Source organism: Limulus polyphemus, unplaced genomic scaffold (assembly GCF_000517525.1).
Source record: "Limulus polyphemus unplaced genomic scaffold, Limulus_polyphemus-2.1.2 Scaffold3975, whole genome shotgun sequence".
Taxonomy (NCBI): domain Eukaryota; kingdom Metazoa; phylum Arthropoda; class Merostomata; order Xiphosura; family Limulidae; genus Limulus; species Limulus polyphemus.
The window spans coordinates 39385-50653 of NW_013669585.1; the positions used below are offsets into that span (position 1 = coordinate 39385).

Genomic DNA, 11269 nt, shown 5'->3' on the forward strand with positions numbered 1-11269 from the left:
TATATATATATATATATATATATGTGGGAAGGGTATATGTTTTAAATAGATAAATCCTTTAAGTATTGCTTTCATTGTTTTATGTACATTAATGAAACAAAAGCCTAATAAGCAGAATATGGAGTTGTTGTATTTAAATTTCAAGTAAATAAGTATAAAAATATGGAATCACTATAAACGAAATATCTTTCTGTACACAACGTTTTTTGTTTTGTTTAATTAAATATCTTGTCTTTCTAGATAATCAGGATAATTGAGGAAGATCTTAAAGAAGATTTTATTTTGATCGGACTCATAATAAAGGAACAATATAATATAGTGAATTTTTAAAATTTCCAATCAAGAAGTGTAAAAATCAATTGTCGTCATCTGTTTTTTAAATTTCTTGTGTGTATATGTGTCTACATCACATCTGAAATATGTAATTATTTTCTTTCGCGCAATGTGTTAGTTGTAAAGCATCGATAATGAATGAAGTTGTAGCAGTGATTATTATACAGCGGATAAAATCGCGCTTCGATTATGAAGGTATTTATACTTTAGGCCTAATTGTCAATTTCTTTGAATCTGTATTGGAACACTTTAATTTAATTTAATGTGTTCTATTGTGTGTTTGTTTACGTTACCAAGGTAATTAATTGTCTTCAACGTTAATGTTATATATGTGGTAGTTTAACAGTGTACGTTAAAAGTCGTTCACTTTTCCACTCGTAAAGTACCACTGTACAATTAGCTAATAGGAATATTGGGTTTCCATGTGAGCCAGCACGCACAAACACAGAGACAGACTTACACACATTGTTCTTTCAATCACAAAGATACAGTGACCTGGTCGTACTGTCAGTCCCGCCCCCCTCCCCTAACAAACAATGAGGAATGGATGGATAGCATCAATTTGTACGATACGGTAACAACGGACGGTGACGTGACTTTCCAATCTCTTAACCAGCCAATGGGGAGCTCTCAGCATTAAATCACGTATCACCGACACTTGGTCAGGATGATTAATTGACTTTCAAGTAGTAGAAAAGGAGAAAAATCACATGTTGTTGACACGAAAATTACTACACACATCGGTTGGCGATTTTGTTCTTAAAACTACAACTGTAACAGAAACTTCGTCAATATACATTACGTGTAAAGAAAAGTTTGATCTGATCATAGGAATTTCTTAGATTTTGCTGTTTCCAAAATTACCTCTCTTTCGCTTATTAACGGGTTTTCGAAAATACAGGAATTACGAGCAGTTGTTATGTAAAAAAAATCTGTACAACATTAGAACGAAGATAAAAAAAATCTACAAATGTATATTTTACTTCTGTAAAGTTAAATAATTTTATAATGTCAGCAGTCAGTAAAATACCCAAGAGAGGAAACAGTTATAGTGATAAAACATGAACTCCATAACAGATAAGTCCTAGAACACACCACAATTGGACTAGTCCTTTTCAAACACACGAGCAGCAAGATCCATAAATTGAGGGAAAGTTTTTACATCGTTCTTCATCACACTTTTCATATAAGTGGCTAATGGTCTGCAACCCTCCTCTCGTATTCAGTAATGTGCGTTGCTTGCGGTCCTGAGAGGTGACTGAAAGCCCTAGTGTCGCACAGAATTTTAAGCTTTGCGTATATAACGTGGTCATTGAGTTTTTCCACGTAGTATTGCCCGTTGTTACACCTACAATGTTGACCTTTACAATCTAATAAACTACTATTAGATTCACTTCAAAACAGGTCAATTATTATCTGAATGTATATGTTTGTATTTTTCTATCTCTTTAACTGTGCTTATTGTTCGCATTTGTCTCTACTTTTTTAAGCTATAAAATATCTGTTTAGCTATAAGATAAAAACAGATAGAGAGTGATAGATAATGAGACAAATACATATATAAATAGAGAGGGAATTAAATACTTATAGCGATAGGGCGACAAAAACAGATCCCCCCCAGTGGCACAGCGGTATGTCTGTGGACTTATAACGCTAGAAACCGGGTTTTGACACCCGTGGTGGGCAGAGCACAGTTAGCTCTTTGTATAGCTTTGTGCTTAACTTCAAACAAACTAAACACGTCAATTCATCTCTTCTTTGTCTCCTCCTATAACTTGATCTTCCTGTATCTCTACTTATAATTTATTTATTAACTCTTGTCTGTCTATCTGCGTGTATATTATAATTAACTCACGTCTGTATATCTGTGTGTTTATTATAATCAACTCTTGTCTGTCTATCAGTGTGTAAATTATAATTAACTCTTGTCTATCTGTGTGTTTATTATAATTAACTATTGTCTGTCTATCTGTGTATAGTTAGTTGAAGTATGCCGCTCGCTCTCTTTTTTTCCTCATTCGAAATTGGACCTTCAGCTGCCTACGTCTTTGCGCGTGCTCTGGATGCACGAGAAACGTATCGCAGCGCAATGCAGTGGAGAGTATTCTGTTAACAAGTAGAATTGCTTCAAGTGTGTGCTGGAAACCGTGGAGGAAAACAGTTGGAGTATTCAGCTGACGGAGTATGGGCCTTTCGTGGATCAAGATCTATTTTTAAGTGACCAGCTAAGTCTCTCCTGGAACTGAAATGATAACTGTCCATTTCTATAAATGAAAGAAGAGAATGATACAAAGCTCGACCTTTTTTTCCTTCGGTAATGAAAGAAAGAAAAATAGAAAGTTCGATTTTTGACTGAAATGTTTCCTCGCTTGTAAAATATTCGCCCTGTTGACGAAAGAAAGGAGAAACTTTTGTGATGTATATGAAAAGTTGTATAAGATCGATAGCTGGAGTGTTTCGTTCTTCAAGTGTTTTATCTCTGACCACATAAGACTCTCAAAAAAAAACAAAAAACCTCAAGTACTTATATCCACACGCATATATCTTCATTATTTTACCAAGATATCGTAAGCCGGTAAGTGATTTTACAGTATACTGTTCTTGAAATATGTCTGTTGGAGAAACTAATGTGATACATATGTCATATTAAGAAACAAGAGGGAATCCTCAATAGCCGCGGCAGTTGAAAATATTTTAGGTAGGATTGGAGTAAAATAAACTATGATACCTTCCCCCACCCCCCTTTTTATTAGCTACATTTTTGTGTGCCAGCAATACTAAGCGTGGAACGTATGTATACCTGATTCGATTTTATTACTCATTAGGATCTCTAATAGCCTACCCTCAAATTGAAATTATTTTAGGCAGGATTAGAGTAAATTAATCTATGAGACCTTGGGCGTGGTCAAATACATCAATCTAAAGGGTTTGACCTCCTGAGTCCAAAACTGTAATTAGATCTCAAATCGTCCAAGAGATGACGGAGCTATAAGTTCAAAGTTTGTACCTGAAAAAAAAAACAACACTCAGAGCCATTCTATGAGCCACTATGAGCTAAAAACTATCCTGCTCCATTTACTGTTGTTTATTTTCGGAACTATCAGTAACTACAGGAATAAGAGTTTTGCATGCTTTTCCTTTATATCCTGGATGTGACATATACCCTGATGATATTACATATTGTACGTTTCCTGAGTACAAGACATTTAATACGTGAACACCTTCACAAGCTGATGTTTCATGATTATACTCGTTATGAAACATTATGTTAGGCCTATTTTATGTTTTAACAATACAATAAGATCTCTGAATTAAGCGAAATACGTCGTCGGTATTGGATATGACGAATATGGTGTGTTCGAAATGCTATTAATTTACACTTTTGAAAATCCCTAAGGGTCTAGATTACGAATGTCGAGTTAAAAATATAATAGGCCTAATATAATGTCTTATTATAAGTATAATTACGTTTAATATGTACCCTGTAGATATTACATTTTATATGTATCCCGAGTACAGTACGTTTAATATATATCCTAAGGAGAGAGCTAGACCAGCCACTCTTCCTTCACGAAAGGAACAGAAGTAACCGTCCTACTTCTAAGGAAAGAGCAGATCCAGCAATCTATCTCTACGGACAGACCTAAACCAGTCTCTATATCTCTATGGAAAGATCTGACCATGCCTCTTCATGCGTATGGAAGGACCTGAACTAACCTCTCTATCTGTATAAAAGAACCTGAACCAGCCTCTATATCTTTACGGAAAGACCTGAACCAGCCTCTCCATGCGTATGGAAGGACCTGAACCTGCCTCTCTACTTGTGTTGAAGGACCTGAACCGGCCTCGCTAATTGTATGGAAGGACCTGAACCAGCATCTCTAATTGTATAGAAGGACCTGAACTAGCCTCTCTACTTGTGTTGAAGGTCCTGAACCGGCCTCTATATCTTTACGGAAAGCCCTGAACCAGCCTCTCTATCTGTATAAAAGAACTCGAACCAGCCTCTATATCTTTACGGAAAGACCTGAACCAGCCTCTCTATCTGTATAAAAGAACCCGAACCAGCCTCTCTACTTGTGTTGAAGGACCTGAACCGGCCTCTCTAATTGTATGGAAGGACCTGAACCAGCATCTCTACTTGTATGGAAGGACCTGAACTAGCCTCTCTACTTGTGTTAGGACCTGAACTAGCCTCTCTACTCGTGTTGAAGGACCTGAACTAGCCTCTCTACTCGTGTTGTAGGACCTGAACCGGCCTCTCTACTTGTGTTGAAGGACCTGAACCGGCCTCTCTACTTGTGTTGTAGGACCTGAACTAGCCTCTCTACTTGTGTTGAAAGACCTATAAGAGCAATTCTTCCTTCATGTAAATAACAGAACCAGAAGAAGAAAGGTTATACTCAGAACCAAAACTATATTTTCATGAAAAAACAACAAACAGATCCAGCCACTCTATATGATAATAGGAAGAAAAAGTTAAGAATTCTCCGACGTAGTTTTAAAACTTCCATTCTAGAAACATCTATTAAAGCCACATCTCATACTTACATTTTGTTTAGCACGTGTTCAAAGTGCCCCATTTACCGGGTAATGTAAAAATCAGACATATATAAGGACACTTTCAAAACGTTAACATTCTGTAACAGCAAGAAATGCCAACGTTGGTTCTGTTACATACAGGTTTAATGGCTTATAACGATAGTTAAATTCTGATACAAACAATATTACCTATCTCTTTTCAGTATGATTTGGTGATAAAACTACCTTCTCAACTTAAGCCTAAATTTCAAAGAATTCAGAAATGTTGGTATGCTATATATATAATTTTTATAAAGTTTTATAATAAATATTTAAAACGTGGTAATATCAAAAACATCTTTAATCACGGACGTTTCGGAATTTCCTGAAATTCCATCGGCAGAGTTAAAATTTCAACAACAACAAAGAAGTTAGTTCATAATATTCGAAGTACAAAAATCAACATTAGCTATTGAGTGAGTTTTCGTATTGAATACGTATTGTTTAACAAATAAAATGACTTGGACATAATGAAAAGTGTGAATGCTAATAAAACACACACTAGGCCAACCTATCAAAAACAAATTGAGTTAGTTACAAGCATCAGTTTTAACTATTGTTCTACTTACTATCTTCAGAGTTTTCTCATGCGTTATAAATGACAGATTTAGTTGATACTCTAAGGCCCTTTCCATGGTTCGTGGTAGTTTTCCTGTCATCAGATGTTCTTTTAATATTTGATTCATTAAAGAAATTTTAGCAATTACTGAACTGAATTTGTTAATAGAAACGTTTATGAGTAGAATTCCTATACCCTTACAGGTATTCTAACCTAAGTTCTCGGCCATTTCTTCTGTGTTCGACATTCTAAGAACTTGTTATTTTGACTCTTGTCTTGCTTGACTTTTCTACCTGTTTGTTCATGTTATAGCTGTTTTTGCACATTTAAGTTCTGCTATGTTTCTCTTATTTAGTTGTTTGTACACAGTGGAGTTAGTTTCTTCAATCTAAGATGCTCCATTATTTAGATGTTTGTACACTGTGGAGTTAGTTAGTTTAGTCTAAAATACTCCATTATTTAGTTGTTAGTTGGAGTTAGTTTCTTCAATCTAAAATACTCCATTATTTAGTTGTTTGTACATTGCGGAGTTAGTTAGTTTATTCAGTCTAAAATATAAACTAACTAACCCCACAGTGTACAAACAACTAAATAATGGAGGTCAATCTAAATACTCCATTATTTAGTTGTTTGTACACAGTGGAGTTAGTTAGTTTAGTCAATCTAAAATACTCCATTATTTAGTTGTTTGTACACTGCGGAGTTAGTTAGTTTAGTCAATCTAAAATACTCCATTATTTAGTTGTTTGTACACTGCGGAGTTAGTTAGTTTAGTCTAAAATACTCCATTATTTAGTTGTTTGTACACTTTGGAGTTAGTTAGTTTAGTTGTTTGTACACTGTGGAGATATTGTCTACCTTAAGAAGTTGCTGTTTTACTCGAATGCGGCTGGACAACTTTGATTTTATAATCTTTAAACTGAATTCGACCCACCTTTTTAAATTTTTTGGATACATACGATGGTTTTTATATATAAAACTGTTTATTGAAGATCTTGGGTTCTGCTAAACTTCAAATGTAACATCTTGTCAACCATTAGGATTTAGTCACTGGTACAAAACCTTTTTTTATTGCAGTTGAAATAATACTAGAATACATCTTCGATATTTTGAAGTTACCCCGACCTAAGGTTAAGTTTGTGTCTGCGTTTACAGGCTTTATCTGAAGGAAATGACTGATTTATGGTCTTTTTTTCTCTACATTTCATTTGAGTTAGTTTTGATTTGAAGAAGGTGACCAGGTTAAGACCTCTTTTTCTTTGCAGTTTTAGGCTTGAATTGAGAGGAATGACCGCTCGGGAAGTTTGGTATAATTTATTATCTGGTTAACGATTGTATTTCATTTTGACGTCCGACCATCACATTTTTTACTTTACTGATATTTTTTTTTCATAAGACCCTTGCCTGTTTTGCATTTTATCTTATTTCTGCTTCTTCTTCTTTTTTTCTGGACTCGTGTAACAGTAATTTAAAATTAATAAGAAGGTCTTTAAAACAAGATAAACTGCAGAATGCCATCACAGTAAAGTTGGTCATGAAAATAAAAAAACGACAAACATTCTCAAAGATGACATGCGATCAGTTATCCTCTTTCAATACAAAACTATCGTAGTATTATTTTTTTTAGGGATCGGCGTATGACAAGTTAAGCTTCGTTTTTGAAAAATCATATTTTGTCTAGAAATTTATAACATGTTCAACAATGCCAGCCTTAGTAAAAAGTTTCATGGTTCTTTGTTGTTGTTCCTACGCCGTTCTTTTAATGTCAAAACACAAAACCTTTTTCTTATTATTCAAACAGGATATGACAGAAATTAATGAACGTAGACTGTTAGCTAATAGTTAGTTTATCATATACTGGTTCAAAACTGTGTTGCCTGAAACGTTGTATAGAGAGATCAATTCGACGGATAACGAATCAAAAAACGATGTTGTCACTTAGATACTAATTTTTTTTCATTTTCATATCGGATAAAGCGTGGCCTAATGTATAGCATGCTCGAAGTATGAATCTGAGAGTTCATGGTTCGCGACTCGTTGTTTCAAAAATATGTTATAACAATGATGGCCAAATTCCACATATAAGCTGGCGGTAGGTGTTGTTAACAAGCTGCCGTCATTCAGTTCAAAATTAGGGAAACCTATGCGCAAACAGTCCTTTGTGAAACTTTGCGCGAAACTTCTGAAATTATTAAACAAAACTATACTGATATATCACGAAAAAACAATAGGAGCAATTAGGCTTAACAGTTCAGAAACCCACCAATTAGTTCTGTTGCTAGATAAAGATATTGTATATTGTTTTCTACTTATCTCTCATCTGTTTATTTTATTGTTTTTTAAACAATTTATATATATATTAAAGTTACGGTTTAAACGTACCTAAAATTTAACAAATATTTTTGCACACGCTATATTTTTTATATACAATGTCGTGTTGTTTATCTGTACGTCATATTGTTTGTTAGAATCTTACATTGTATTTCTACGTGCATGTTACATTGTATTTTTACATGTTACTCATATTACGCATTATGTTAACTTGATATATTTACTGTCTGTCTACAAGTTATATATTTATTGTTATAGTGTTTATAAACACGTTATATTCTTTGTTAACTTTTTAGATTGTTTGTCTACACGTTAAATATAAATTACCTAGTTATTTTACATACTGTATTGTATTCTTTTCTTCCACACGTACTCGCTGGGAAGTGATGAAACCGCCGAGTGTGCTCTACTGTATCAAACAGCTGCTTCTTCTATTAGCCTGACTAAGAGTGCGTGGGCGTGGCACAACTAACAGTAGAATAATTTAGTTTACCCATGATAATACATGCAGCTGTGCCTAGTTCCACACGCAGTTTTAGTGTTTTACAAATTCTCACGTTTACATTCTATTACTTCAAACAAACTACCTTTGGTACCCTGGCGATACACGTACTTTACACGAATCTGTAATTTGTTATTCGTGACACATATATGAGTTTCCTTTGATTTTGCTCTTTAGCGAGTCTATCGATTAGGTTTTTTTATGCTTTCCATCCTTCTACACGTTATCACTGTTTTTTGTTAGCCATGAGGAATGGAATGGTAACAACGAGTTGACGCATATGTATCTACACTTCATGGTAACACTAACAATTAAACATCCAGTAAAAATCTTACTGATATTAGGTATTGAGGCACTAATTATTTCATATTCGTCTTTATCCAGACAGAAACACGCTTTGCTAAACCTCCATTTAAAGATAAAGTTAAATTACATTTTCCTACATGAGATTATAAAAAAAACAAAGTATAATTCAGGAGCATGAACCAAGCCTATGCACGAACCAAACGACAATCAATTGTATGCCCTATGCACGAGTCGTGTTATACTTGATCTTCGCTTTCCCTTCTTATGTCAACCATCTTCATTTAGTTTCTACTTATTCCTTCAAGGAGTTGACCCATACCAATGTAAACATAACACATTGCTGTTTGTCACTGGTAATCAATAACACATATTTAGAAATAGGATTTGTTTTTTACTGGCAACATATTACTTTCTTCATTTGCCTCTCTCTTGGTTTCTTTGTTCTCTCTCACACCTTCCGGTCTTCGTTTTTTCTTCGTTAAACTCCTGTCTTTTATATTCATTTCTCAAGCCCACCCGAACTATTATCTTTCTTTCTGACCTTGCACCTATTCCCTATATATCAGATTATAACGTTTCACAACCATAGAGGGCATTGTAGTCTTCATACCGGCTAAATTTAAAAAGGTGACTATCATAGCGCTTACACCAATACTTTTCTAATGAATTAGAGTACTGTAATCCCTTAGAGACTGACCAAAGAACAACTGCTTTCTCATTCTTTCATCTCATAAAACCAACCTATAACTGGTCAAGTGTCCTGTGCATGAACGAACCTACAACTGGTTATGTGTCCTATGCATGAACCAACCTACAACTGGTTATGTTTCCTATGCATCAACTGGTTGTATGCCTTATGCAGCATGACAGGATTTCTGTGAATTCAGTATCATTATTAGAACAAAGTAGAAAACAGTACAAACCATATCACTCTGAAGAATTGTTTCTAATTAGCTGCCTTACAAGTTGCATGATAAAAAAAAAGAAGAGAGAGAGGACAAAACTAGTGACATTAAGCATTTTTCAGTCTCATCACGTATTTCCGTCTATTTACCCAAGAAAGACAGTGGGAAATAAAAATAGGAGATCAACGGTTTATTAATATTCTCACTTTCATTCAGTGTCTTTTTTAAAAGTAAGAATATTAATAAACCGTTTTAGTACATAGCCACGTGGCTACATTCAGTGTCTTTTTTAAGTAAGAATATTAATAATCCGTTTTAGTACATAGTCACGTGGCTATGTTCAGTTAGCCACGTGACTATGTACTAAAACGGTTTATTAATATTCTTACTTTTAAAACACACTGAATGTAGCCACGTGACTATGTACTTGAGTGATGTTTTGTGTGAAACGAGGTTTTCTCTTTCAAATTTTAAAAATTTAAACTAAAATAAATGTCACGTTATAAACACGAACCAATGAAAAACAAGCAGATAAACCTGTAAAATTAAAGTTACAGAGAGGAGCCTGGTTGTTTTAAAAAGAACGTGATAAAATTGTTTATTTCGGTTGAATATAAACATAATATATGGTGAATATATTTAATAGCATGAGTTGGAGAACTGTTTTTTAAACAATATTAACGTTTATCTACTTCATAAGTGCAACCTTGGTTAGTTTGATTCAGAGTAAACCCCGGATTGTAACGTTGGAAGTCCGTAGATAAAGATCACTATATTTTTGTTTCTAATTCAGATTTGTAGTTAGGTATCAAATCTAACCCTCAGGACAGGAAGAAAATGGTAAAAAAATATCCGTTTTATATCAATGATTAGACTGGGGTAAAATATGTAAACAACAAAATATATATTTTGTAATAATGAACAGATTAGGGATAAGTGGAAAACGATCTGTTGCTCTGAATAAATAACGTTATCTAAATCGGCAGCTCTGCTACAGATAAACATGTAATTATCAACAAATCACAACTAAAAAACAAAAGTAAAGCCCAATCTATCATTCGACTTACCATTTATCATTCAATTATACCGGTTTCGGGGAATTTTACCCCTCATAAGTAACCCACAATCAGTTCGTCTACTGAATAATTCAGGTCAGTAAATTAGCACCATCAATGGTATGAATGTATAGGATCACTGTGCCGAATACAAGACAATTGAAAACCCCATACATACAATTTATATATTTTACAGACCTAAGTTTTACCAGGATAAGAATACTATATGTCGTTATGTTTTACGTATTGAGAGAATGAAGAGCCACCTGGCGACTTATGTGATACTAAATACTACTGTTTTGAGAACACATTTCTGGAGAAACGATGTTTCTGTAAGTGGTTTTTAAGATCGATATGGAAGATGGATCTTTTTCGTGCAAGACAGGTTATGATGGAATCACGCGAGCATGTCTCAGATTTACTGGAGTTAAACAAACAAAACTACAAACATATTTATTTTTATGTCTCAACTTCAGGCATAGATGTCTGGTGGAGAGAAGAACAACGTACTGAAACTCTTTGAATTTTGTTTGTTAAGTGAACGCGTTATGTAGGGGAAGTGTGTCGTTGTTAAACGTTAGAAACTAGATGATTATAATGTAACTGTTAGAGATTTGTTTGTTAAGTGTACGTGTTAAGTAGGGAAGTGTGTCGTTGTTAAACGTTAGAAACTAGATGATTAGTAATGTAACTGTTA

General features: G+C 34.2%; 1 protein-coding gene across 1 annotated transcript in view; it reads left to right on the forward strand.

Moving 5' to 3' along the window:
• Positions 1 to 2498: 2498 nt before the first annotated feature.
• LOC106470384 (alpha-catulin-like) overlaps positions 2499 to 11269 on the forward strand; it is a 51128-nt gene continuing 42357 nt past the window's right edge. The window contains exon 1 of the mRNA XM_022398985.1: positions 2499 to 2908. The gene's annotated coding sequence lies outside the window, so the exon portion shown is untranslated. The remainder of the gene's footprint in view (positions 2909 to 11269) is intronic.